We start from the raw sequence: 26,073 nt of genomic DNA on the forward strand, positions 1-26,073 counted from the left end.
GGTCTCTCCTATCATTGCTATGCAGACGACACACAATTAATCTTCTCCTTTCCCCCTTCTGATGACCAGGTGGCGAATCGCATCTCTGCATGTCTGGCAGACATATCAGTGTGGATGACGGATCACCACCTCAAGCTGAACCTCGGCAAGACGGAGCTGCTCTTCCTCCCGGGGAAGGACTGCCCGTTCCATGATCTCGCCATCACGGTTGACAACTCCATTGTGTCCTCCTCCCAGAGCGCTAAGAACCTTGGCGTGATCCTGGACAACACCCTGTCGTTCTCAACTAACATCAAGGCGGTGGCCCGTTCTTGTAGGTTCATGCTCTACAACATCCGCAGAGTACGACCCTGCCTCACACAGGAAGCAGCGCAGGTCCTAATCCAGGCACTTGTCATCTCCCGTCTGGATTACTGCAACTCGCTGTTGGCTGGGCTCCCTGCCTGTGCCATTAAACCCCTACAACTCATCCAGAACGCCGCAGCCCATCTGGTGTTCAACCTTCCCAAGTTCTCTCACGTCACCCCGCTCCTCCGCTCTCTCCACTGGCTTCCAGTTGAAGCTCGCATCCGCTACAAGACCATGGTGCTTGCCTACGGAGCTGTGAGGGGAACGGCACCTCAGTACCTCCAGGCTCTGATCAGGCCCTACACCCAAACAAGGGCACTGCGTTCATCCACCTCTGGCCTGCTCGCCTCCCTACCACTGAGGAAGTACAGTTCCCGCGCAGCCCAGTCAAAACTGTTCGCTGCTCTGGCCCCCCAATGGTGGAACAAACTCCCTCACGACGCCAGGACAGCGGAGTCAATCACCACCTTCCGGAGACACCTGAAACCCCACCTCTTTCAGGAATACCTAGGATAGGATAAAGTAATCCTTCTCACCCCCCCCCCACCCCCTTAAAAGATTTAGATGCACTATTGTAAAGTGGCTGTTCCACTGGATGTCTTAAGGTGAACGCACCAATTTGTAAGTCGCTCTGGATAAGAGCGTCTGCTAAATGACTTAAATGTACATGTAAATGTAATGCGACTAGCCCCGATGCTCCTCCCTATTTCCCCCCTGGCCCTCTACAAAGTTTTCCCCTGCAGGCAGACACTGAGTCTGAGGTGCTAAAGGAGCTCCTGGAACTTGACCCCCCCAAAACCACCTGGGTCAGATGGTTTAGATCCTTTCATCTTTAAGGTTTCAGCCCCTATCATCGCCAAGCCTATCTCTGACCTTTTTAACCTGTCTCTCCTCTCTGGGGAAGTTCCCATTGCTTGGAAAGCAGCCACAGTATGTCCTTTTTTTAAAGGGGGAGATCAAGCTGATCCTGTTATAGGCCAATTTCTATTTTGCTCTGTTTATCAAAAGTGTTGGAAAAAATTGTCAATAATCAACTGACTGGCTTTCTTGATGTCTATAGTGTTCTCTGGTATGCAATCTGGTTTCTGTTCAGGTTATGGGTGTGTCACTGCAACCTTAAAGGTCCTCAATGATGTCACCATTGCCCTTGATTCTAAGCAATGTTGTGCTGCTATTTTTATTGACTTGGCCAAAGCTTTTGATAGGGTAGACCATTCCATTCTTAAGGAGTATTGGTGTCTCTGAGGGGTCTTTGGCCTGGTTTGCTAACTATCTCTCTCAAAGAGCGAAGTGTATAAAGTCAGAACATCTGCTGTCTCAGCCACTGCCTGTCACCAAGGGAGTATCCCAAGGTAGGCCCCACGCTCTTCTCAATTTACATCAACAACATAGAACAGGCAGTAGGAAGCTCTCTCATCCATTTATATGCAGATGCTAGTCTTATACTCAGCGGGCCCCTCCCCGGGGTTTGTGTTAAATGCTCTACAACAAAGTTTTCTTAGTGTCCAACAAGCTTTCTGTACCCTTAACCTTGTTCTGAACTCCTGCAAAACAAAGGTAATGTGGTTTGGTAGGAAGAATGCCCCTCTCCCCACAGGTGTGATTACTAACTCTGAGGGTTTAGAGGTTGAGGTAGTCACCTCATACAAGTACTTGGGAGTTTGGCTAGATAGTACACTGTCCTTCTTTCAGCACATATCAAAGCTGCAGAATAAAGTTAAATCTAGACTAGGTTTCCTCTATCATAATCATTCCTCTTTCACCCCAGCTGCCAAACTAACCCTGATTCAGATGACCATCCTACCCATGCTAGATTACAGAGACATCATTTAAAAATCAGCAGGTAATGGTGCTCTTGAGCGGCTAGATGTTCTTTACCATTCGGCCATCAGATTTGCCACCAATGCTCCTAATAGGACACATCACTGCACTCTATACTCCTCTGTAAACTGGTCATCTCTGTATACCTGTCGCAAGACCCACTGGTTGATGCTTATTTATAAAACCCTCTTAGGCCTCACTCCCCCCTATCTGAGATATCTACTGCAGCCCTCATCCTCCGCATACAACACCCGTTCTGACAGTCACATTCTGTTAAAGGTTCCCAAAAGTACACACATCCCTTGGTTGCTCCTATTTTCAGTTCGCTGCATCTAGTAGCTACTGGAACGAGCTTCAAAACACACTCAAACTGAACAGTTTTATCTCAATCTCTTCATTCAAAGACTCAATCATGGACACTCTTACTGACGGTTGTGGCTGCTTTGTGTGATGTATTGTTGTCTCTACCTTCTTGCCCTTTGTGCTGTTGTCTGTGCCCAATCATGTTTGTACCGTGTTTTGCGCTGCTACCATGTTGTGCTGCTGCCAAGATGTATTGCTACCATGATGTCCAAAAAGTATCCAACTCTACAGTAGCTTACTCTCAGAGAGACTATTCTAACTGAACTCTCAGTGATTCACACTTACAGCCTCTCCCATCCACTGCTCAGCCCTGGGGGTCAAATAACTTTACCAGTGGCTACTCTGGTAATTTTCCTCTCCCTTGCTAGTCCTAGGTGTAGTCCAGGCTGCAGTCCCCCATTGTAAATAAACAGGCTGTTATGTCAAGCCTGATTGCCGGAGCATTCTGTCTGTGCCTTAGTGATTGCCAGATAGGAGTGTGGACAACAGCCCCAGTGGAATTTTCCTCTGCGGCAGGGCAGGGGGAGCTTATGGCCTACTTAGCACAACCAAACCAACCCTACTCCAAATGGACCAATGCACCGCTTTGCCACTTAATGAGATCAATCAGCTCCCATTGCATTGTGGATGGATGAGGCTGTTTGGAGAACCACTCCAACAGTCACCTTTAGAGGGCATTTAAATGTGAATGACTGAAATGCCAACATCATGTTGTGCTATGCCCTTAACAGAGTGCACAGTTGAAGTGCTACGTTTGAACAATTCAGAAGTGTAATTGGGGAGGTGAACAACAGTGCAGAATCTGCTGTCTGTCAGTGGTTATCGTCATCAGTCTTTTGCTTGTTGTGTTTTGGGGATGGGGATGCAAAGAAAGAGGGTGATTCCTTTGAAATACACGTTTTCTTGTAGGAGCATGGCCCACCGTTTGAACTACACAAAGAAAAGAAAAAGTACATGAGACAGACATATGTATGTGTGTGTGTGTGAGAGAGAGAGAGAGAGAGAGAGAGAGAGAGAGAGAGAGAGAGAGAGAGAAACTACTGATTCTGTAGTTACTTGGAGCACACCTGAGACCACAACCAAAACATCATAAATTTACAATAAGCCTGACTGGATAGTTTTCTATTGCCCAGACAGCACTGGTCTCTTGTGACTCAGATGACTAATGGCTGTTAGTTTTCATGATCAATTTATCCAAATAAACTTTTGCAGATGACAGCAGCAATGAGCTACCAGAGGAGAAATAAGATAATGGTCTTTTGAAATAAGTGAATTGCAAGCTATTGGGTTCTTGGAATAGACCAAGGTGGATAATACTGTACACAGCAAATTTCCAGGTGTTAAAATCTTGGTGTTCAGGTAAAAAGTGTTGTGAGTGTTGATTCTAGTGAGGTTAACACTAGCGGGATTGAAAATGACACCACATGGTGTTGTTACTCGACTGTGTTGAGTTAATTTCTGCTAACTTTCTGAGTGAAAAATATGTAGGAGGGGCCTCATTATCATACTTCCCAGCATGCTTTGTTGCATACATATATTTTTTAAATAGTTTGTTTTAATATCTATGTTTCTGCATGCACATTGATTGAATTGTTCTTGTACTCTACAAATAATAATAATACACTTTTTTTATCCCCTTTTCCTCCCCAATTTCATGGTATCCAATTGTTAGTAGTTACTCTCTGGTCTCATCGCTGTAACTCCCGTATGGACTCGGGAGAGGCGATGGTTGAGAGCCATGCGTCATCCGAAACACATCCCAACCAAGATGCACTGCTTCTTAACATAGCACGCATCCAACCTGGAAGCCAGCCGCAATAATGTGTCGGAGGAAACACCGTACACCTAGCAACCTGGTCAGCATGCACTGCGCCCGGCCCGCCACAGGAGTCACTAGTGCACGATGAGACAAGGATATCCCTGGATATCCCTGCCAACCAAACCCTAACCCGGACAACGCTAGGCCAATTGTGCGCCGCCCCATGTGCCTCCCAGTCGCGACAGAGCCTGGGCTCGAACCCAGAGTCTTTGGTGGCACAGTGCCTTTAGACCACTGTGCCACCCGGGAGGTCATAATTTACATTTTTCGAAACTAATCCAATCTGTTGGACTTATTGCAGCTGTTACTGAGATGGTTGTTCCAATTTATATGGTTTAGGTAGTCTTTTACTAGCTAGTAGTTTTCTATAGGATTAATTCTGAATGCAGGTTACAGGTGTTAAAATGTTCCAACTGTTGAATTTTCTCCCTCTAGCTGGACTCCTATAGGAATTACAAATCCCTTCACAGGCCAGCATATTGTTTACCTGGCTACCCAAATTCTTAGCTCTGGGCAAATGCTATGTCACGCCCACGGATGTTAGTTTGTTCTCTGCAATGAGTCTGGATCTGAGTAACTCCCCAACGATTTCTAGAACGCAAAAACATTCTAATTGTTCTGATTGGTCCCAAAACCCGATGTGTTGGGCCAGAGCCAGAACACAACTGGGTAAATCACCATTTGGAAAATGCATCATTGGCTTTGATGGTTAGAAATGAACCAATCGCTGATGACTTTGTTTTGTGCAACACCCTTCATTTTGACATGACCACGAACGACTTCAACGATGGCAGTCTCAGACTGAACTATGTAGCGAACAAAGCGGAATCATTATTGTTGAGCCGTCAGACAAGCATATTGTTACTTGCATATCTGATGTTGGCCATGAGACCACAATGTTGGGGGGGAACTAGGTCATAACTAAAGGCCTTATGACATGTATAATACATGGTCATAAATGGTTTGCTTTTAATTCCAAAACACACACTTAGTGAATGAAGGTTGGTGAAGGTTTCAGGACTGGAAATTATTGGCTGCAAAAACCATGTCTCTGTCACTAACAAACATAGGCATGCGTGGGTGTCACTAACAGTCCTTTGCAAGGCATGGTGGGAAATACTCTTAGGGTGTAAATTTGTTAACACTTTGAAAAGTGTTCATTTAACACTATTTTGGTGGGTCACATATACACACCTAGAAACAGTTAAATTTCTCACTGTGGGTATCACAATTATTATCTAAAATTTGCTATGTAGAATGATTGATGTTATAAGAGTAGCCTAAAGTTAAATTCATTTTTGCATAATCTGAAACAGTTTTTATTTTGACAGATTAAGATGGCCTTTTATAGTTCGTTTTCTTACAAACCGACAGAGGCAAACGACGTATTAAAACGTTGAGACAGTGTGATGTGCTGCTGCTGCGGTTTTGACCCGTATGACGTTCCTATTCCCGCGACAAGAATCCACATCAGTCGAGCACAGAAGTGTGTGATCTCCAGTCATATCAGCGGTTACTGTGGAAGAAAGGAGAGGTGGAGAACACTGGCCACTATCAACGGGCATTGGGACTCGCCGTGAACAAGCGCTTTTTTGGGGGTGCACTGTAACCCTCTTGAGCAATGGCATCAATAGATCGATCAAAGGGAACGTGTGAGTATTGTCTCGCCTTTTTTTATTACGATTTATCATCCGTATATTATACATATCGTACGGTGATGGTGATTGTAGAGTTTCCAATAGAGCCTCTTGATTGTGTGTGCAAGGAGACAGATGCAGACAAGGTTGAGAATGTAAAAGAAGCAACGCGCTCCGTGTATACAGCCATGTTGTACAGATTGCACAACAAATGACCACGGAAAAGAACGGCACAATAAGTATTGATTCATTATCAGCTGCAAGCGAACATACAATAAATTAGCAGTATCTTAAAGGAGACGCGCGCGTGTTTTGACAACATCAGCACCACCTCAAATGGATGGAGTTGTCATCTGATCTTGGCGACAGAAATCGCCCAACTTCAAGCGCCACGTAGGTGAGGGATGCATGCTCATACGATATTTTCAATAGACGATCAAACAATTTTCTCAATTACATAAGCAAAATTGTATAGCTTGCAATTCAATTGTTAAAACTGTACAGGTTTATTTAATTAGACCACTGATTTAGTAGCCTTGACCAATTACAATTCTATACAAATACATCAATTAAGATAGTGTTGTGTTATTATTGAAACGCAAGGAACATTTGCACTATGTGGGAAGGAGTTTGGGCATGGGGGCCTGCCTGCCTGTTCACTTTTGGTGTAGATCGACTTTTGCTCTCCAGTTATGTCAGAAATGTTTGGTTGGCTATAGGACAACCATAGCATGATGGCGTGCAACTAATAGACCGTGTGATCTTGGGATGAAATCAGTCTAATGGAAAACCACAGTAGCAACATCTGGACTGAAACCTAAAGGGGAATGTGACATGACACAAAGTTTCATTGGATAGGCAATGACATTTATTCTGAGGTGAGTGAAAGGCAATGCATTTTTTATTTATCTTGGATAGGCCTAAACTCACAACTGTGCATGTAATACCGGCATATACTTTACCGTTTACCTAAAGAGGAAATATAATTTGTCTACTTGTGGGATATTATGTTTGAGTCTTTCTGGTGTCGGGGGAAGCAGGTAGCGTATCAGTTAAGAGTGTTGGGCCAGTAACCGAAAGGGCACTTGTTCGAATCCCTGAGCCGACTAGGTGGAAAAATCTGCCGGTGTGCCCTTGAGCAATGCACTTAACCCTAATTGCTCATGTAAGTCACTCTGGGTAAGAGTGTCTGCTAAATGACTGCAATGTAAATTTAGTCATTGAGGAAGCCTGTATAAAATGGCTAGCATGATGACAAATTCAATCACAGTACTGAGGCGCTTTAGGGGGATACGAGGTTGCCTTGAGAGGATAAATTATTATTGTCCAGTGGACTGGACTGGACAGTTGGCTGCAGTGGCTCTACTGTGGTAATGAAGAGTGAACAGCGCCATGGTGCTGAAATTCATCCGCATCGCTTTGCAGAAATGTAAGAGTTTAAATAGGACTTTTCAGAAGAGAGAGAAGGAGGGATTGTTGAGTTCATCTCGACTGTAGGTTGTGCTTATATTGGGGTTTGGGTTCTCTGACAACCCAGGTCCTTGTGTATTGGTCGTCATGTATACAACTACCACCACCTGTTCCCCCTGCAAACCCTTGTGTTGTCGCTTAGGCCTAAGCCTGACTTGATTACTTCGCTCTCCATTTGCAGTACTGCTGTACTGCTGGGCCCGCTGGGGCCTGTCCATCTGTGTGCAGTTGCTTATTTAAGGGACTGAATCACTTTGTGTATTAGCCTACCTGCTAATCACCAGCCACATAACTACTGTAGCCTCTAACAGGGCTGTTGATGTGTCTCTCAGTTAACCATGTTGTTTTTTCTTTTCTCAACCCTAAATTGGATTGTGGGAGCATCTCAGCTTGTGTCTGACGTCTTATGTTAAGTGTTGTGTTTGCGCTGTAATTAGTGCAGAACTGTGGAGCTGAGGTACTTGTTAGTAGGTTGTTAGTATGTCCATTTTGAGGCTTTACTGCTTCCTTTAAGGCAAACAAAGCACAGACATGCTGCACAGCAGAAGACCAACCAGGAGTACATAGGGAACCATGGGGAGAAGGATGTACAGTATCTCCACACCACTGACAACCGTGGGGGACACGTATTTACCAGTTACATCATCATGTGTGAAAGGGATAAGGCCATTTGCTGGTCCAGACCAATTTTGCCCTATCCGAGGTCCCATAGGACACAAATCTCTCCAGTTTCTGTCTTGTCTGGCGTTTTATGGGTCACCCATAATCAGAGGCCCAACCTATCAAGCAGCCAATTTTGCTTCAGTCGATTAATTAAGACTGTTGGCGCTGCATTGTGCTGTCCGACCTTCACTAAGTGGGTTTAGCCTAGGGAGCTCACCATCTCCTTACTCTCTACTGGTGACGAATGGGGATTGAGCGGTTTGGCACCATACTGTTGGAATGCTGAATAGAAGAGTGTTTCTCTCTGAGAGGTAACCCGCCGAGGGAGAGTAAATGCGTTGAATTAGCTGGTTTAACCAAGTGGAATCGAATTGGTCTGGAAATTGCAGTTTCTCTTCCCTATCATCGGAGTCAACTCTATCCTTTAGAATTCAATCTTTTTGGGCAATCTGTGAGGGCCGGTGTGGTGCAGGTTTTTGTTCCAGTCAGGCAGCATCACACCTCATTCTACCAATCTAACAACTACTTTTCAATCAAGACTTCTTTAGAATTGGAACAGCCAGTACTAGGAGTGGGCAGTCTTACCCACATAGGCTTGGTGTAGATGCAGGCTCTTTTGTTCCAGCTTTTCAATCCAAACTTTGATTAGTTGAATCAGAGGCGTCACCTCTTGCCCTTCTTGCCCCTCTCACCTACACCCATACTGCAGCGAGATCTACCTCTGCAAAGCCAACCACCAGAGAGTATAGTGATGTGTCTTTAATACAGCCAGTACCTGCAAGACTGCCTAGCCTAGCACACTGGCATATTGAGGTCATCCATCTCCGTCCATGTTCTCAACACCTGAGACCTGCATTCCTTCCAACTCTGGGCTCTCTGCTTAGCTATGCATGTGTAGTAACTTCATAAGCATGACTGAAGTACCCCTCACTACCAACCAAGAAACAGCCCTAACGTGACTCACGGCATAGCCTGCCCATGTATATAAAGCAAATTCCATGTCTCACCCAGTGTCTTTCCAACGATGTGTCACTCATTTCTGCCTAGCCCATTCGACACGGATGCTGCTGGACATTTATGTAAGCCACTCACACTCTGACACATTTAGCTGATGATGAGGGAGGAGAGAGAGCAGGAACCCTGCTACATGATGGAATATTCATGGCCTGCTTTTAAGGGTTGTGAGGGGTGATTGAAGGAGAGATGGAGAGAGACAGAGAGACGGAGAGAGGGAGAGAGACGGAGAGAGGGAGAGAGACGGAGAGAGGGAGAGAGACGGAGAGAGAAGGAGAGAGGGAGAGAGACGGAGAGAGGGAGAGAGACGGAGAGAGGGAGAGAGACAGAGAGAGGGAGAGAGACGGAGAGAGGGAGAGAGACAGAGAGAGAGAGAGCCTGAAGTTGTGCACTGATCTCTTCTCCTTCCTTCAAAAGTAGCCTACTGTATAACAACACACCTGGAAAATCTATTAAGTAGCTTGGATTCTTTCTATGGCCCATTTCTTCTCTCTCCCTTTGTGTTTCAGACTTGAACCCGAGGTGACCCAGCATAAACGTCTCTTCCGTTGATCTAGTCCAGGTCGGGGGAGTTTTCCGGCTATTGTCTAAGTCAGAAAAGTGCAGCGTTAATTTGTAGGTTGCGTTAATGTTCAAACAGGTTTTGACCATAAAATGGCACATCATTTCGGTTGAGTTGTGAGGGAAGGAGGGGCATTCTGAGTTGTGAGGGAAGGAGGGGCATTCTGTTCAGTTCTGTTTGATGAATATTGGGGAAACAATCACCATGTTAGCCCAGGGTCATTGCTAGTGTCATTGCTAGCTCCTCCCCAGAGCTTTATCAACTACCAACTGCTTCTCTTACTGACTGTCAATCATTAATTCCAAACATCAAAATCATCCACTCAAACAGACAAGCACCAGAATCCAATTAACCATAATAGATCCTTAGGCGTGGCTACAGAGGGGAAATTGAAATGCATGGTGCTTTTTGAAGTATGACGGATACTACTGTTTGTTTGATGACTAGCCGACACAAGTGTTGCCGGGTGCTTGACTTAATATGAGCACAACAAATAGCAGCCACCCGTAGAGCCGACTGTTGTTTCCCAAAAGCACAATAATGTGCAACCAGCTAGCACATACAGTTTGCGCTACTGTGCTTTTCACTGCAACACATACGCCGAGTGGAAAAAACATTAAGAACAACTGCTCTTTACATGACATGGACTGAGCAGGTGAATCCAGGTGAAAGCTATGATCCCTTATTGAGGTCACTTGTTAAATCCACATCAATCACTGTCGATGGAGGGGAGGAGACAGTTTAACGAAGGATTTTTAAGCCTTGAGACAATTGAGACGTGGATTGTGTATGTGTGCCATTCAGAGGGTGAATGGGCAAGACAACACATGTAAGTGCCTTTGAATGGGGTAAGGTAGTAGGTGCACCAGTTTGTGTCAAGAACTGCAGTGCCGCTGGGTTTTTCTATGCTCAACAGTTTTGTGTGTATCAATAATGGTCCACCACCCAAAGGACACCCAGCCAACTTGACACAACTGTTGGAAGCATTAGAGTCAACATGGCCCAGCATCCCTGTGGAACGCTTTCAACACCTTGTAGAGTCCATGCCCCGACAAATTGAGGTTGTTCTGAGGGCAAAACGGGACAGTTACAACTCAATATTGGGAAGGTGTTCCTAATGTTTGGTATAGTCAGTGTAGACGTTAGCCAGAGAGCTCCCGTTTCTAATGCAAAGCTTTCCCAGTGCTTCGCTTGATATGAGCACAACAAATATCTGTCATGTCCAGCCAATTTGCTTCCCCAAGAGCATTTTGCCCATTTAGGATCATTATCACCTTCTATGCCTCTGAGACTTGGTGCTACAATGTTTCCAAATGAGAGGTCAAATTTAAAGCAGTGACCACATTAAGGATGTTTAAGTACAGTTTTGTTCTCTGACCTCTGGCAGGTTACAAGAGCCAGAAACTGTATATTGCAAAACATACTTGCCTCTCTCTCTCTCTCTTTCTTTCTTTCTCTCTCTCTCTCTCTCTCTCTCTCTCTCTCTCTCTCTCTCTCTCTCTCTCTCTCTCTCTCTCCCTCTTCTATGTCCATTCCCCTTCTCTCTCTCTCTCTCTCTCCCTCTTCTATGTCCATTCCCCTTCTCTCTCTCTCTCTCTCTCTCTCCCTCTTCTATGTCCATTCCCCTTCTCTCTCTCTCTATCTCTCTCTCTCTCTCTCCCTCTTCTATGTCCATTCCCCTTCTCTCTTTCTTTTCTGTCTGTCCCTCTCTCTCTCTCCCTCTTCTATGTCCATTCCCCTTCTCTCTTTCTTTTCTGTCTGTCCCTCTCTCTCTCTCCCTCTTCTATGTCCATTCCCCTTCTCTCTCTCTCTCTCTCTCTCTCTCTCCCTCTTCTATGTCCATTCCCCTTCTCTCTCTCTCTCTCTCCCTCTTCTATGTCCATTCCCCTTCTCTCTCTCTCTCTCCCTCTTCTATGTCCATTCCCCTTCTCTCTCTCTCTCTATCTCTCTCTCTCTCTCCCTCTTCTATGTCCATTCCCCTTCTCTCTTTCTTTTCTGTCTGTCCCTCTCTCTCTATACCCCCGTTCCTTCTCCCCCTGTTATTCCTTCCCTCTCTCTATATATCCCGCCGGCTTCTGTTTTTCACCTCTCTTTTCTCTCCCTCCCTCCTTTCCTCTCTCTTTCGTCTTGTCTCTGTTACGTAACATATCGTAGTCTGTGTGGAGACAGAGGCGGTGACCCCCGCTTGACAATATTTTGACAGCCAGACAAAAGGTAGGGCTTGGCACTGGCATCTGCCCTGTGTCTGAGCTCCTCCATCAGAGCGCTTGCTTCAGATGAATCTCTGCTGTGACTTATTCATTCTGGAAGGAAGGGGCCTCACCTTTCATCCCTATTTGTTTGCTCCTCTCAATAAAAAGCAACTCCACTGCTTGTCCAAGCTGTTTTGATAACTCTGCACACAGACTACTTCCCTATCGGCTCCACTCTATTTGGCGGTTGCTAGTTAGTCAGACAGTGTTAGTGTGGGTTTGTGTCAATGTGACATATCGTTGCCTTGATGTTGCTGAGGCGTTGTGTGAGCGTTGGGACAGGAAGGTACATGGTCTCTGTTCTGTTCCTTTAGTGTAGAGAACACCTGGTTCAATTGGTGACGGACTGGGAAAGAGTGATGCAACTGAATTGAAATGGGACCTCTCTCTCTCTGCCCACTCAAGGCACTAAGCCCGACCATGGAGGCGTAATGTAATATGAGAGAGAGAGGGAGAGAATTTGATAGAGAGAAACTATGAGAGAGAGAGGATTTGATAGAGAGCAGGCTGTGTGTGTGTGCTGTAAGAGAGAGAAGGAAAGAGTGTGTGGGAGAGAAAAAGAGAGTGAGAGAGAGAGTGTGTTGTGTGAGGGAGTTTGCTTTAGGCCCCTATTCACCCTGGGGATTTACAGGGTTCTTTTTGTGTCTCGAAAAACCAGGTTACCCACTTGCCTGTCACTTGGTGATGTGCTGGACTGCCTTAATTCCCCCAGGTGGCACTAAAAATAACCACTAATGCTCTGAGAATGCCCCAGCTGCCTCGTTTGGCTGGAAAACCCTCTTTCCTTCTACTGACGTCTTCAACGTTAGCAGCTCCATGACAGCTATTGTTAACAGTCCTAATCCTGCTGCAACCAAAGCATCACAGCCCTGCATATGAAATAAACCACGAGGAAGTACAAACAAATAGATAGTTAGACAACACAGCGGCACGTTTCAATGAACAAGAAACTATCTCGCTCTTCAAATGAGGCTCAACTAATATACTGGGTGGTAAATTGACTCAGAGGCACCGAAAAATCGAAAATCGTTTGTGGCCGTAACAGAGCTCACAAGGCCAATATATTTCCTATAAAAATATATTTCCTATATTTCCTATAAAAAGGCCAGCTGAGGAAACAGTGTTGTGCTAGCTGCTAAGATGCATTGTTGGTACCTGGAGAGAACAGAGATTGAGAGGAAGCTGAGACTTGTCTTTTGAACACCATTTGTTGCAGTCTTTTGTTCGAGCGGAGGGGAGTCTAAACTGGGCCTCTCTCTCTTTGTGCCTCCTAGCTGAGTCAGTCTTTGATGCTCCTAACAACTGACACGGGCAGTTTTGTTGTTTTGCTGACATTGGTTGAGGGTAAGTGGAAAAAAACAATATCTGGATCGGTTTGGAAGGGTTCTTTCCTGCAGTGCAGTATGGTCACTGCCCATGGTCTTGAATCTATGTGACTGTGTTCACATGTGATTATTGGGTTTCAGTTACCCCTAAATGACTTGTTCAGGACCTACTTTATACTTTTACTATTAAAGGGACAATCTGCGATTGTTACTTACATTTTTGGACTTTTAAGTTAATGATATAGCCATGGTTCTTGAAGAATATAGCTTACACTATAAATACAAAGTATGTGGACACCTCTCAAATGTATGGATTTGACTATTTCAGCCACACCCGTTGCTGACAGGTGTATAAAATTGAGCACACAGCCATGCAATATCCATAGACAAACATTGGCAGTAGATTGTCCTTACTGGATACTGACCAAGACTCCCTGTGAGTTTTAGAATTTATTTGAAGATTATTCTATTGATTTTCAAATCAATCCACGATTATGCACCCCAACACATATCAGACATGCTTTTAAGTTATGTACCCAGTAGGTCCTCTGGAACGGGCCTTCTAACTATCTCAAAGCCTAGGACTAAGTGGCATGGACAGGCTTTTCCTTAAGGTGCTTTTTACTTTGAATTATTATTTAAAACATTTTTATCCTCTTATGTTTGTTGTGTAGTAAATCTTTTAGTTATTTGACTGTTAGTTTTCTACTGTGAAGTGCTTTGTTGCATTCATGTCTGAAATGTGCTATATATACTGAACAAAAATATAAACGCAAAATGTAAAGTGTTGGTCCCATGTTTCATGAGCTGAAATAAAAGATCCCAGAAATGTTCCATTTGCACAAAAAGCTTCTTTTTATCAAGGCACAAGGCGAGACCCAGATGCAGACACAAGAGGCAGATGGTTGGAATATTACAATGTTTATTAATCCAAAGGGGTAGGCAAGAGAATGGTCGTGGGCAGGCAAAAAGGTCAAAACCAGATCAGAGTCCAATAGGTACCGAAGGGCAGGCAGATTCAAGGTCAGGGCAGACAGGATGATCAGGCAGGCTGGCAGGAAAGTATTCCAGAGTCAGGCAGGGGTCAGAACCAGGAGAACTAGCAAAAGAGAATAGAAAAGGAGTACGGGGAAAACCACACAGGTTGACTTGACTAAACATACAAGACGAAGTGGCACAGAGAGACAGGAAACACAGGGATAAATACAGTGGGGAAAATAAGCGACACCTGGAGGGGGTGAAGACAATCACAGGAACAGGTGAAACAGATCAGGGCGTGACAATTTCTCTCAAATTTTGTGCACAAATTAGTTTACATCCTTGTTAGTGAGCATTTGAATCTTTGTCTGGATAATCCATCCTCCTGACAGGTGTGGCATATCAATAAGCTAATTTAACAGCATGATCATTACACAGGTGCACCTTGTGCTGGGGACAATTAAAGGCCACTCTAAAATGTGCAGTTTTGTCACACAACACAATGCCACAGATGTCTCAAGTTGAGGGAGTATGCAATTGGCATGCTGACTGCAGGAATATCCACCAGAGCTGTTCCCAGAGAACTGAATGTGCATTTATCCACCATAAGCCGCCTCCAAGGTGGTTTTAGAGAATTTGCCAGTACGTCCAACCGACCTCACACCTGCAGGCCACATGTAACCACACCAGCCCAGGACCTCCACATCCAGCTTCTTCACCTGCAGGATTGTTGAGGAGTATTTCTGTCTGTAACAAAGCTTTTTTGTGGGGAAAAAACTCATTCTGATGGGTGGTGCCTGGCTCCCAAGTGGGAGGGCCTATGCCCTCCCAGGCCCAAACATGGCCGCGCCCCTGCCCAGTCATGTGAAATCCATAGATTAGGGCCTAATGAATTCATTTCAATTGACTGATTTCCTTATGTGAACTGTAACTCACAAAATCTTTGAAAAGTGTTGCATGTTGTTTTTAGTTCAGTATAAATCAAGCTTGATTTAATTTGGTGAGTAATGAACTTCAATTAACAACAAGTGTGTTATTTTGAGCGAGGGGTATGTAGGCCTGTACAAAATGTGTGGAGAGTGCTGAACTGGAACATGCGCAATCATTGCTCCTTAACGAGCCTGTGTTTAATAAGCCTGAGTCTGTGGGTAATAATTGGCTGTCATGCACAGCTCACCGTTCTGTCACTCTAAATAGAAGGTGCCGCCTATTTGTTTAGCCTGCATCCCATTCATCTCCCCTGCTATCTATCTCTCGCTTTCCTTTCTCTATCGCGTTTCATATTTCGCCCTCTCTCTCTCTCTCTCTTTCTCCTTTTTCTGTGTGTCTCTCTCTCTCTGCGTGTCTGTCCCTCTATCTTTCGACCTCTTTCTTACCTCTGACTTTCTCTGTGATGTGTTGTTCTGTCCCTCCAGTTTTTCAGTTTCTTTTCCCTCTCGAGTGTTGCTTGTTCTGTGCTCCCTTAGGTCCTTCCATCACAGTCTCTCTCAGGTGGCAGCTGTACATCTCTGTCGTTTGCAGAGGCAAGTGACGTCTGTTATTACGTGCTTTCCACTCATTGTCTGCTGAGGACTTCTGTGTGTGTGTGTGTGTGTGTGTGTGTGTGTGTGTGTGTGTGTGTGTGTGTGTGTGTGTGACTGTTTGTTAGTGATGCGCGGGTTGACTCATAGCCCGCGGTTATATCCGTGGGGTGGGCGGGTTTAGGGTCATAAAATATTATATATTATTTGGGAGGGCGGATGTGTGGCGGATTGAATAAAGAGAAAACGATGCATGTATACATCTTGTGTGTTAGATCTATAGGATACATTGAGGTTTTTCTTTCATATGTTTTGCTCTGACGTTCGTGCGTAAGCCTAAACTTTAGGACTTAACTGTACGCAGGCCAAATACACTCCAATTGCCGACTGCTTTTAGGAACTTGGGAAGAAAAAGTTCACGTTGATCCACTGAGGTTAATTCAGGAAGAGAAAAGCTGCAAAACGGAGAGTAGAAAATAAAAAGGGAGGGCTTTCAGAACAGTAGCCTCGTGTTTGGAAATATGTTTTTGATGATTGTGAGGTACGATACAAATTCAACAAACTTAAAATATGGCAGGTAAAGGGAACTTTACTGGACAAATGGGTCAAATGGAAAAGTAACTGAAATCTGGACACTGACTGTTGGTCTAACCTCTCACATACCCTAATATAATATTAACTCATGCAGAATTAAGCAGTTTGTGAAGTCAAATGATACACCAAATGTACATTTTGACTCTAGAACAGGAGGGGAGATATATGATTGATTTATTTCAGCAACTTGAGGGAATGAATGCGTGGATAGGGACCGTCTGCAAAGGTGCTATCCTTATCACCTCCATAAAAGCTCATAGTATTTCAACCACAAAAAACATGCATCCAAGCCAAACTGAAATCTTATCTGAAACATACTGGGTCATTTTCATAGCTTTAAATTCCCTTAACTGGACAAATTGATGTAATTTGGAAATACTGAACATTTTGGAAAAACTGAAAATATTGAAAAAAAACTGAAAATATTTCCTGTTTTTTATTAATTATTGCATTTTCTCCCCGGTCCCTTGACGTCTTTCCCGTGGGAGAGAAGCAGAGATGAAAGCAAGAACTTTACCAATGTCAACTAGATTAAAGCATTCATAATGATGAATGACATATTTTCTGCTAAGCAAGGGTTTATTTAGTATTCTAGGGCAACAAGTAATGACAGAAGGTAAGCTACATGTATCTAATTACAGGCAAGTTGACTAACAAATAGCCTACAGGACATTTGTGGGTTCGGGTCAATTGCAGGCCTCAGATTTTCACTTCATCACATATAGTCGGGCGGTTGCGGATGAACAAACAGCTGACCCGCGCATCACTACTGTGTGCGTCTCTGTGCACGCGCGTGCACGTCTTCATAGTGTCAACAGTCCGCTGTGTACAAGTGACATTCAGCTTAACTTTCTCCCTGAGCTCCATTCTTTTAACTCCAACTAGAATGGAGAGACAGTCCTCCTCTTTTCCCAGTCAACTTCTTACAGCCCTTCCTCTAGTTTGGCTGTGTTTCCATCATCTCTTCACCCACTCTCCTCCCCCTTCCTCCAGTCTGTGAGGAGATGAGCAGAGCGTCACAGGGATGGTGGTGGGGTGAGAAGAGGGGGGGCCTCTGTCCTCTGCCAAGGACACCCCATGCTTTTCATTAGAGTAATGGACTAATGCCTTGAGAGAGAGGAACATGTGTGCACACACTCTGAGACACACACAACTTGGCTGTGTTTACACAGGCAGCCCAATTCTGATCTTTTGCCCAATTTATTGGCAAAAGATCAGACCTAATTGGGCAAAAGATCAATAAAAGGGCTAAAAAATCTGAATCGGGCTGCCTGTGTAAACGCAGCTGTGTTTCTCTATCAAACCTACACAGACGCTGACATAGACACACACACACACACAGAGAGAGAGAGCAATATTGCTTACGTTCATCAAATATTCCTCCTGATCCAACCCACTGCTTTCACACTCATCTTTTTCTCAGCTGCTGGTCCAGGCTGAGAGGAGAGTAAGACGTGCTGTATTCATTAATCTGAATGTCATAGCAGTAAATGCCATAGCACTGAAAGTCAGTTCAATCACACATATTGTTATTGATTGACTAATCAACACTGTCTCATTTTTCATCGCTCGGCAACAATATCCCTCTGAGTTTACAATGGATTTCACATGACTGGGCAGGGGCGCAGCCATCAGTGGGACTGGGAGGGCTTAGGCCCACCAACTTGCGAGACTGGCCCACCCACTGGGAAGCAAGGCCCAGCCAATCAGAATGAGTTTTTCCCCGCATAAGGGCTTTATTACAGACAATCCTGTAAGTGAAGAAGCCGGATGTGGAGGTACTGGGCTGGCATGGTGACATGTGGTCTGCGGTTGTGAGACCGGTTGGACTTGCTGCCAAATTCTCTAAAACGTTGGAGGCGGCTTATGGTAGAGAAATTAACATTCAATTCTCTGGCAACAGCTCTGGGGGACATTCCTGCAATCAGCATGGCAATTGTACGCTCCCTCAAAACTTGGGACATCTGTGGCATTGTGTTGTGTGACAAACTGCACATTTTATAGTCTTTTTTATTGGCCCCAGCACAAGGTGCATCTGTGTAATGATCATGCTATTTAATCAGGTTCTTGACATGCCACACCTGTCAGGTGGATGGATTATCTTGGAAAAGGAGAAATGCTCATTAACAGGGATTTGAGAGAAATAAGCTTTTGTGTGTTTGGAACATTTCTGGGATCTTTTATTTCAGCTCATAAAACATGGGACCAACACTTTACATGTTGCGTTTATATTTTTGTTCAGTATAGTTGACCTGGTTAGCATTGTACTACAGATGTAGGATCTTAATTTGAGCCACTTTGCTACAGCAGTAATATAATCCTGCAGCAACAGGAATTATTTTGTGGATTATAATTAATGGACCTTTTTGTAGGGGTTGATACATTTTTCATTAGGGCAAATCAAGGTCTGAAATGTCAAAGTTGAAATTCTAAACTTTAGAAGCCTTTTTAAAACTCAAATACACTACATGTTTGCATTTCTCAGCAACAAAAGTGTGATCAAATTAAGATCCTACATCTGTAGTTGATCTGGGATGAATACAACATGGGCATGTAGAAAAGGCTTTTAGTGGTGTATGTGTGTCTAGGTAGCGACCCTGAAGACTGCACAGCTCTACTTCACTTCTACATCACACACTCTTCTTCTCTGCGTGATTCTGGTCCTCTCTATCTCACCCTTCCGTCTTATCTCTTCTTTCAGTGACGTGTGGTGAGATCAGTGGCAGGGTAAGCACGGGCTATTATCAAAGCCAAATTTACTCAAAAATAAAGCTTGATGAATCCCAAGTTCACCATACAACAGATAGCTCCAACAACCAGAGTGACATAGGCTATTAACAAAAATGTACGAACAATTTTAACCAAATGTGAATACCAAGATACACAAGCGGTCGCCTACGATGGCATCATATTTCAATTTCATCCAACCAAAATGTCACACTGATCAACTCAGGTCACCCATAGTCTGATGTAGCATCCAGAGTTACAACTGAAAAGCACTAAAAGACCAATATATGGACACATTTAATTAGGAAAATTTGCAACACAAACTCCATAGCTTTCACAATGGATTTACAATTCTTCCAATGATCATGGCTATTCTGTGCCACTAGTGTAAAGTGAAGTAGCTAGTTACCTAGCTGTATAGCTAATCAGATGTGTGGCTTTCAGATCACAGACATCAGAAATGTAACACAACTTCAAGGATACATATAGTTATAGCTCGTTACAACTAAATAGCTAGGCGACAAACCAATGAATGGCTCAGTCAGCTAGCTAACAAGCTAGCTACACTAGTAGCTGCTCTTTGCAACGCGGGTGTATTTACAGCTTTTCTTTATTAGATTATCACTGGGTAACCACTGCCTTCCCTGCCTACCCTGACTGCACGTCACTGATCTTTTCCAAGTAGCAATCGTTCACTCCAGTATTTATGCCTTCTGTGCATGTGGGCTATGCTCGGTGGCCTTGATGTTGCTCCGTAACGACTGAGCAGTGGAAATCATGGGGAGGGCGTGTTTCACTGTGATCATTCCTGGGTAAAGCCTCTGACTCACTACTGTGTGTGCGGGGGAGTGGGGGTGCACTCATATGTGCGTGTGTGTGTTTGCCCAAGTTTGATGGACAGCTAAAGGTGGCAGGCGTAGGAAGGAGTGGTGCGGATGGTGATTGGATGAAGAAAGACATTAAAAAAACAGACCAAAATCTCATTGTTTTCTGTTTGCTCTTGGAGACTGCTGCAGACTTTGAGCCTTGAGAAGGAGGGACTGCAGTGCTAATAATGAGGAGATTAATGTATTTTGTGGGAAAGTTGTCATTGAAACTTGGTGCTGAGAGTAATTCCCCCTCCTTGGGGGGGTATGATGAACTTTTCTGCTGGAGCTGCGGGTCCCCGCTCAGTACGACAGGGGGGATGACTGAGATGGAGGGAGGAAGGGAGGGAAGGCGATGCAGAGCCAGGCTCCCACAGGTTCGGGAGAAAGAGAAGGAGAGAGGAGAGGGAGAGAAAGATAATTAGAGAGAGAGGGGGAAGAAGAGAGACCGAAAGAGAGACCGAAAGAGAAGAGGCGAGAGAAAGAGAGAGAGAGCTCATTGTCCACCCCCTGCTCCCTCTATCAATCTAATGGGTGACAACCGCCTCTACATCCTCACACAAACCCCCTACACACACACAGCTCGAGGCTGCATTTTGCCAGGCTGCCTACGCTGATGCGGAGGGATGAATCATGGCATGGAATGCAATGGCACAGCATGATGTGATGGCTGTGCATTGTTAACACAGTACAGTTTGGTACAGTTAGAGTACTGACATCCTGTATGGGACAACACAGCTGATGTCAGACTGTAGATACATGGGGACATGGTGTAGGTCAAGTAGCTATACACCTGAATTCCAATCGGACAAAACAGTACAGAGAAAAAAAACTGGTAAAAACGGTGTGCAGGTGAGGTTGGTGGAGCGCTGCAGATGGAGTGTAAACAAAACCAAAACAGGTTTTTAGAAATGTTTGCAAATGTATTAAAAACAAAAAACAGAAGTACCTTATTTACATACTGTAAGTATTCAGATCCTTTGCGATGAGACTCGAAATTGAGCTCAGATGCATCCTGTTCCCATTGAACATCCTTGAGATGTTTCTACAACTTGATTGTAGTCCACCTGTGGTAAATTCATTTGATTGGACATGATTTGAAAAGGCACACACCTGTCTATATAAATGTCCCACAGTTGACAGTGCATGTGAGCAAAAACCAAGCCACGAGGTCGAAGGAATTGTCTGTAGAGCTCCGAGACAGGATTGTGTTGAGGCACAGATCTGAGGAAGGGTACCTCATTCTTAAATGGAAGAAATTTGCAACCACCAAGATTCTTCCCAGAGTTGGCCACCCGGCCAAACTGAGCAATCGGGGGAGAAGGGCCTTGGTCAAGGAGGTGACTGAGAACCCGATGGCCACTCTGACAGAGCTCCAGAGTTCCTCTGTGGAGATGGGAGAACCTTCCAGATGGACAACAATCTCTGCAGCACTCCACCAATCAGGTCTTTATGGTAGAGTGGCCAGACAGAAGCCACTCTTCAGTAAAAGGCACATGACAGCCCGCTTGGAGTTTGCCAAAGGCACCTAAAGGACTCTCGGACCATGAGAGACAAGATTCGCTGGTCTGATGAAACCAAGACTGAACTCTTTAGCCTGAATGCCAAGAATCACGACTGGAGGAAACCGGGCACCATCCCTACGGTGAAGCATTGTGGTGGCAGCATCATGCTGTGTGCATATGTTTCATTGCAGGGACTGGGAGACTAGTCAGGATCGAGAGAAAGGTGAACTTAGCAAAGTACAGAGAGATCCTTGATGAAAACCTGCTCCAGGGCGGACTGAACCTCAGACTGCGGTGAATACAGGTGTGCTAAATACAGGTGTAGCATCATACCCAAGAAACCTGTAATTGCTGCCAACGGTGCTTCAAAACAGTATGGAGTAAAGGGTCTGAATACTTATGTAAATGTGATATTTCAGTTTTAAATTTTGTATTAATTTGCAAACATTTCTAAAAAACAGTATTTGCTTGGTCGTTATGGGGTTTTGTGTGTAGATTGATGAGGGGAAAACAACTATTTTAGAATACATTTTAGAATAAGGCTGTAGTGTAACAAAATGTGGCAAGAGTCAAGGGGTCTGGATACTTTCCGAATACACTGTATATGAAAACCACAAAACAAACATAAGTACACAAAAAAAGTTTGTTCAATCAGTTAAACAAAGCATATTAATTATAATTGTACATGATATACTCAAAAGCGAGAAACTACGTTTGATTATGTGTGTATGTGTGAGAGTTAGACTACACGGAGGGGATTATTGGAGAGTTTGGTCCATCAGGCTGACAATGTGAAGATAAGAATTCCATAGTATGCAACCTCTGTATCTGATAGAGAATTGACTGCGAGGCGTGGCAGTGGGGAGGATGAAGGTTATCGAAACGTCTTGTGTTATATATATGGATTTCAGAATTAACCTGGGAAAATCCATTTGAAGGGTTTAGCGTGACCTCAACAGCAGATATAGTGGCACGTGACCACTTTTGAGGTCTGAAAATGTCAAACATGACACCAGCTAACCCAGAACGTAAAGACGTGTAAACATGCATGTCTGTCAGGACATATGGGCGCCGTTGTATGCCTGCTTTTTTCCATCTCTGCCTGGCATACACACAGTCACACACTCACACATGCGAGCAAACATATGCATGCACATACACGTGTGTGTGTGTATACGCACATGTACACACACACTCCTCACTGGGATGTTAATAGGTTCTCAGTGCGTGTGCTAGTACAGAGCTGGCCATGTCTCTCTAAAAGGAGACTCCTGCCGGGGGAACAGGTGTAGCTGAGGGAGACTGGGTATTACGTGGGCATTAGGCGGGCACATGGTAGCAGGCAGGGTGGCACCCCCCTCTGAGCCCTGGACTGGCCCATTCAGGGTTGTGATGTCTGAATTAGATGTGCCAAGCTTCTGCTGGGTTTTCCCTCTTTGTGCCACTGTTTCACACTAGAGATTCGGAAAAGCGAAGATGTATCTACCTTCTCCAACTACAAACTCTCCCAGTAATTCACACTCACAGTGACTCACTCCCCGAGTTCTTTGATTCTGAATCTATTGCCATTGGAATACATTCAGCTTGACCCATTTGGCTAGGGTTTATCACTTCTTTCACAAACGATTCATGCCCGGAGACAACACACTACACAGCTTGCATCTTTGTGGAAAAATTACTTTGGAAAGTATGCAAAACCACTGGAGAACGGAAATGCCTTTGTGACCTTTGTGAGATGTCTGAGCTTTTAATAGACAACTTTTAGTTAGTGAAAGAGAAAAAACTAACACTAACTTTTTTTGTAACTTTCAATGTGACTGTTACAATGGCCAAGGAAAAAGGGAAAAGTACACACATCCCACTGGTTCAGGTGCTGGACAGAAAAACAAATGTGAGGAAATGAAGGATGTTTACAACTCTGATATATACCTAAATACATTCTAGTGGGAATGTAAGCAGAGCTTTGCTCACATCCTTCATGTCTTTCCTCAAAATGACTGTCCATGATAAATATAGATCCTCATGTTATGGGATACATATGTTACAATACGGGAGATTGGGGTAAGTTGAGCCACCCTTGTTTCTAGGAAACCATACACAAAATGTATAATTTGACCAAATATTTAGGAACATGTAATTTCATTGAGTCTGTGAAGAAGCAAGTTAGGTCCAAAAAACTGTTTTTTCACCAAGTCAAATTCATTTATTGTGTTAGTTTCATGATGCATTGGCACAATGGTTGAACAAATGTATGTTTTCTTCTCAGGCCTAACGCAAGCTGGGATATGAGGTAACAACGGGGCCTATGTTAAAAGTGTTTTTTAAAAGTACAAATCAAATCAAACTGTATTTGTCACAAGCGCCGAAGTATAGACCTTACCGTGGAATGCTTACTTACAATCCCTTAACCAACAGTGCAGTTCAAGAAGAGTTAAGAAAATATTTATCAAATAAACAAAGGTAAAACATTTGTAACACAATAGCATAACAATAACGAGGCTATACAAGGGGTACCGGTACAGAGTCAGTGTGCGGGGGTACAGGTTAGTTGAGATAATTTGTACATGTAGGTAGGGGTGAAGTGACTAAAGTGACGATGCAGTCCGGTGGCCATATGATTAATTGTTCAGCAGTCTAATGGCTTGGGGGTAGAAGCTGTTAAGGAGCCTTTTGGTCCAAGACTTGGAGCTCCGGTAGCAGAGAAAACAGTCTATGACTTGGGTGACTGGAGTCTCTGACAATTTTATGGGCTTTCCTCTGACAACGCCTATTACAGTATATAGGTCCTGGATGGCAGGAAGCTCGGCCCCAGTGATGTACTGGGCTGTACGCACTACCCTCTGTAGCGCCTTACGGTCAGATGCCGAGCAGTTGCCATACCAGATGGGGATGCAACCGGTCAGGATGTTCTCGATGGTGCAGCTGTAAAACTTTTTGAGGATCTGGGGACCCATGCCAAATCTTTTCAGCACAATGTTTTTGTTAGGTGGTAAGCTTGTGTTAAAATATGCTCTAAAGTATTAAAAGACAAAAAAGTTACTGTGATTGTGTTGAATTGTGTTTGGGAAATAAAGATAAACATGGTTTTAAAAAGGTAGTGGTCATATTTCATTCAGTATAGACATTTGTAGGTGGCTTACCCCATACCCAGGGACAGTTGTGCCGAGAGACCACTTTTTTTGCGACAAGCTATGTTTCAAAACTGTAATGTTTACATGAACTTTGACTATTTCAAGTGTCATGACGTTGCCCTCTTTGAGTACAGCGAGCACCATCCCCCGCTCTCTGCTTCTACAACCAGACTGCAGTGGTCAGAGGTCGTAAATTCCTGAGAAGACCACATGGACACACAGTTATAGAGAGTAGTTTTTCATGGAGACAAAGGAAATCCTTCCACCTCACAAATTTCATGTTCCAGAGAAAGTGTAAAAGATCGGTGAAGAATCCAGCTACGAACTGGTCCGTTTGGCACAACTTGGGAAGCTCAAGAGAGACGGTGTGGCCACATTACCATAACGCTGTTTATATAATGGCCTCAGATAGGAGGTTTACATCTAATTGGTGTATAAGATGAATGAGTGAGTATGATACTGTTTGTATAATTGTGTAATATGATTGTGGACTGTTTAATGAAGAAAAATACAATTCCCTTTTGATTTGAACTAAATCATAGGACCGCCCCTGAGCCCAGTTAGGGTCAGACATCCTGGGACAGCCCTCTTCTGCCATTCCGAATAAAACCCAACTTTGAGAAATTATCGTCAGACCAAGCTTACCTCAATTACGAGATGGCTAAAGGTTATAGAATCTTTTAACCATACCATGTGGTTAAACTCTTAGACTATCGATACCGACAGAATGAGAACAAGTCTTTGATACCAATTACTAGTCTGCAGCTAGGAATTCAGTATCATTGAACGCGAAGAACGACAACCGCCGAAACATCCATTCTATAACGAATGTCACTTTGAACTATCCCCTCTACCCAAGACAGAGAGAGAGAGAGGGAGAGAGACGGACAATTCTACAAAATAAAGACTTTTCACCAGCGATCAAGACGACACACTGAGCGTAAATATATATATTGATTGCAATTGTTCCCGAATGAGTGAGTGTTCATGTGTAAAGGATTAGCATTTTAATTGTTATAATTAACTCTGTAGTGACTTCTTGGCAAAAAACCCCACTCCCCTTTTGTCAAACAAGCCGCCATGCCATGTCAGCCCACTAGGGCACATCCTATCATTTCATGTAACCATATTTACTGTTTGTTTATGCATTTCTGTGAATTACTTAGTTAGTAATAAATAAATGATTTAAGACAATAGATGTATGGATGAGTCATAGTGAAGACTAGGTTCGTGCAAATAACCAACAATTTACGGCGTTTGGAATGAGACTAACGTGAGGTAAAATAAATAAATCATTAATCAGAAGACTATTGATCAGATATGAAAATATCTGAAAGGTTATATTGGGAAATTATAACTTTGTAATCTGAATACTTTCCTTGGTGCCCCAACTTCCTAGTTAATTACAGTTACATGATTATTCAGTTTAATCGAATAACTAATTACAGAGAATCTTTGATAAAAACGAAGTCTTCAGT

This window comes from Oncorhynchus nerka, linkage group LG23 (assembly GCF_034236695.1).
Source record: "Oncorhynchus nerka isolate Pitt River linkage group LG23, Oner_Uvic_2.0, whole genome shotgun sequence".
Lineage (NCBI taxonomy): Eukaryota > Metazoa > Chordata > Actinopteri > Salmoniformes > Salmonidae > Oncorhynchus > Oncorhynchus nerka.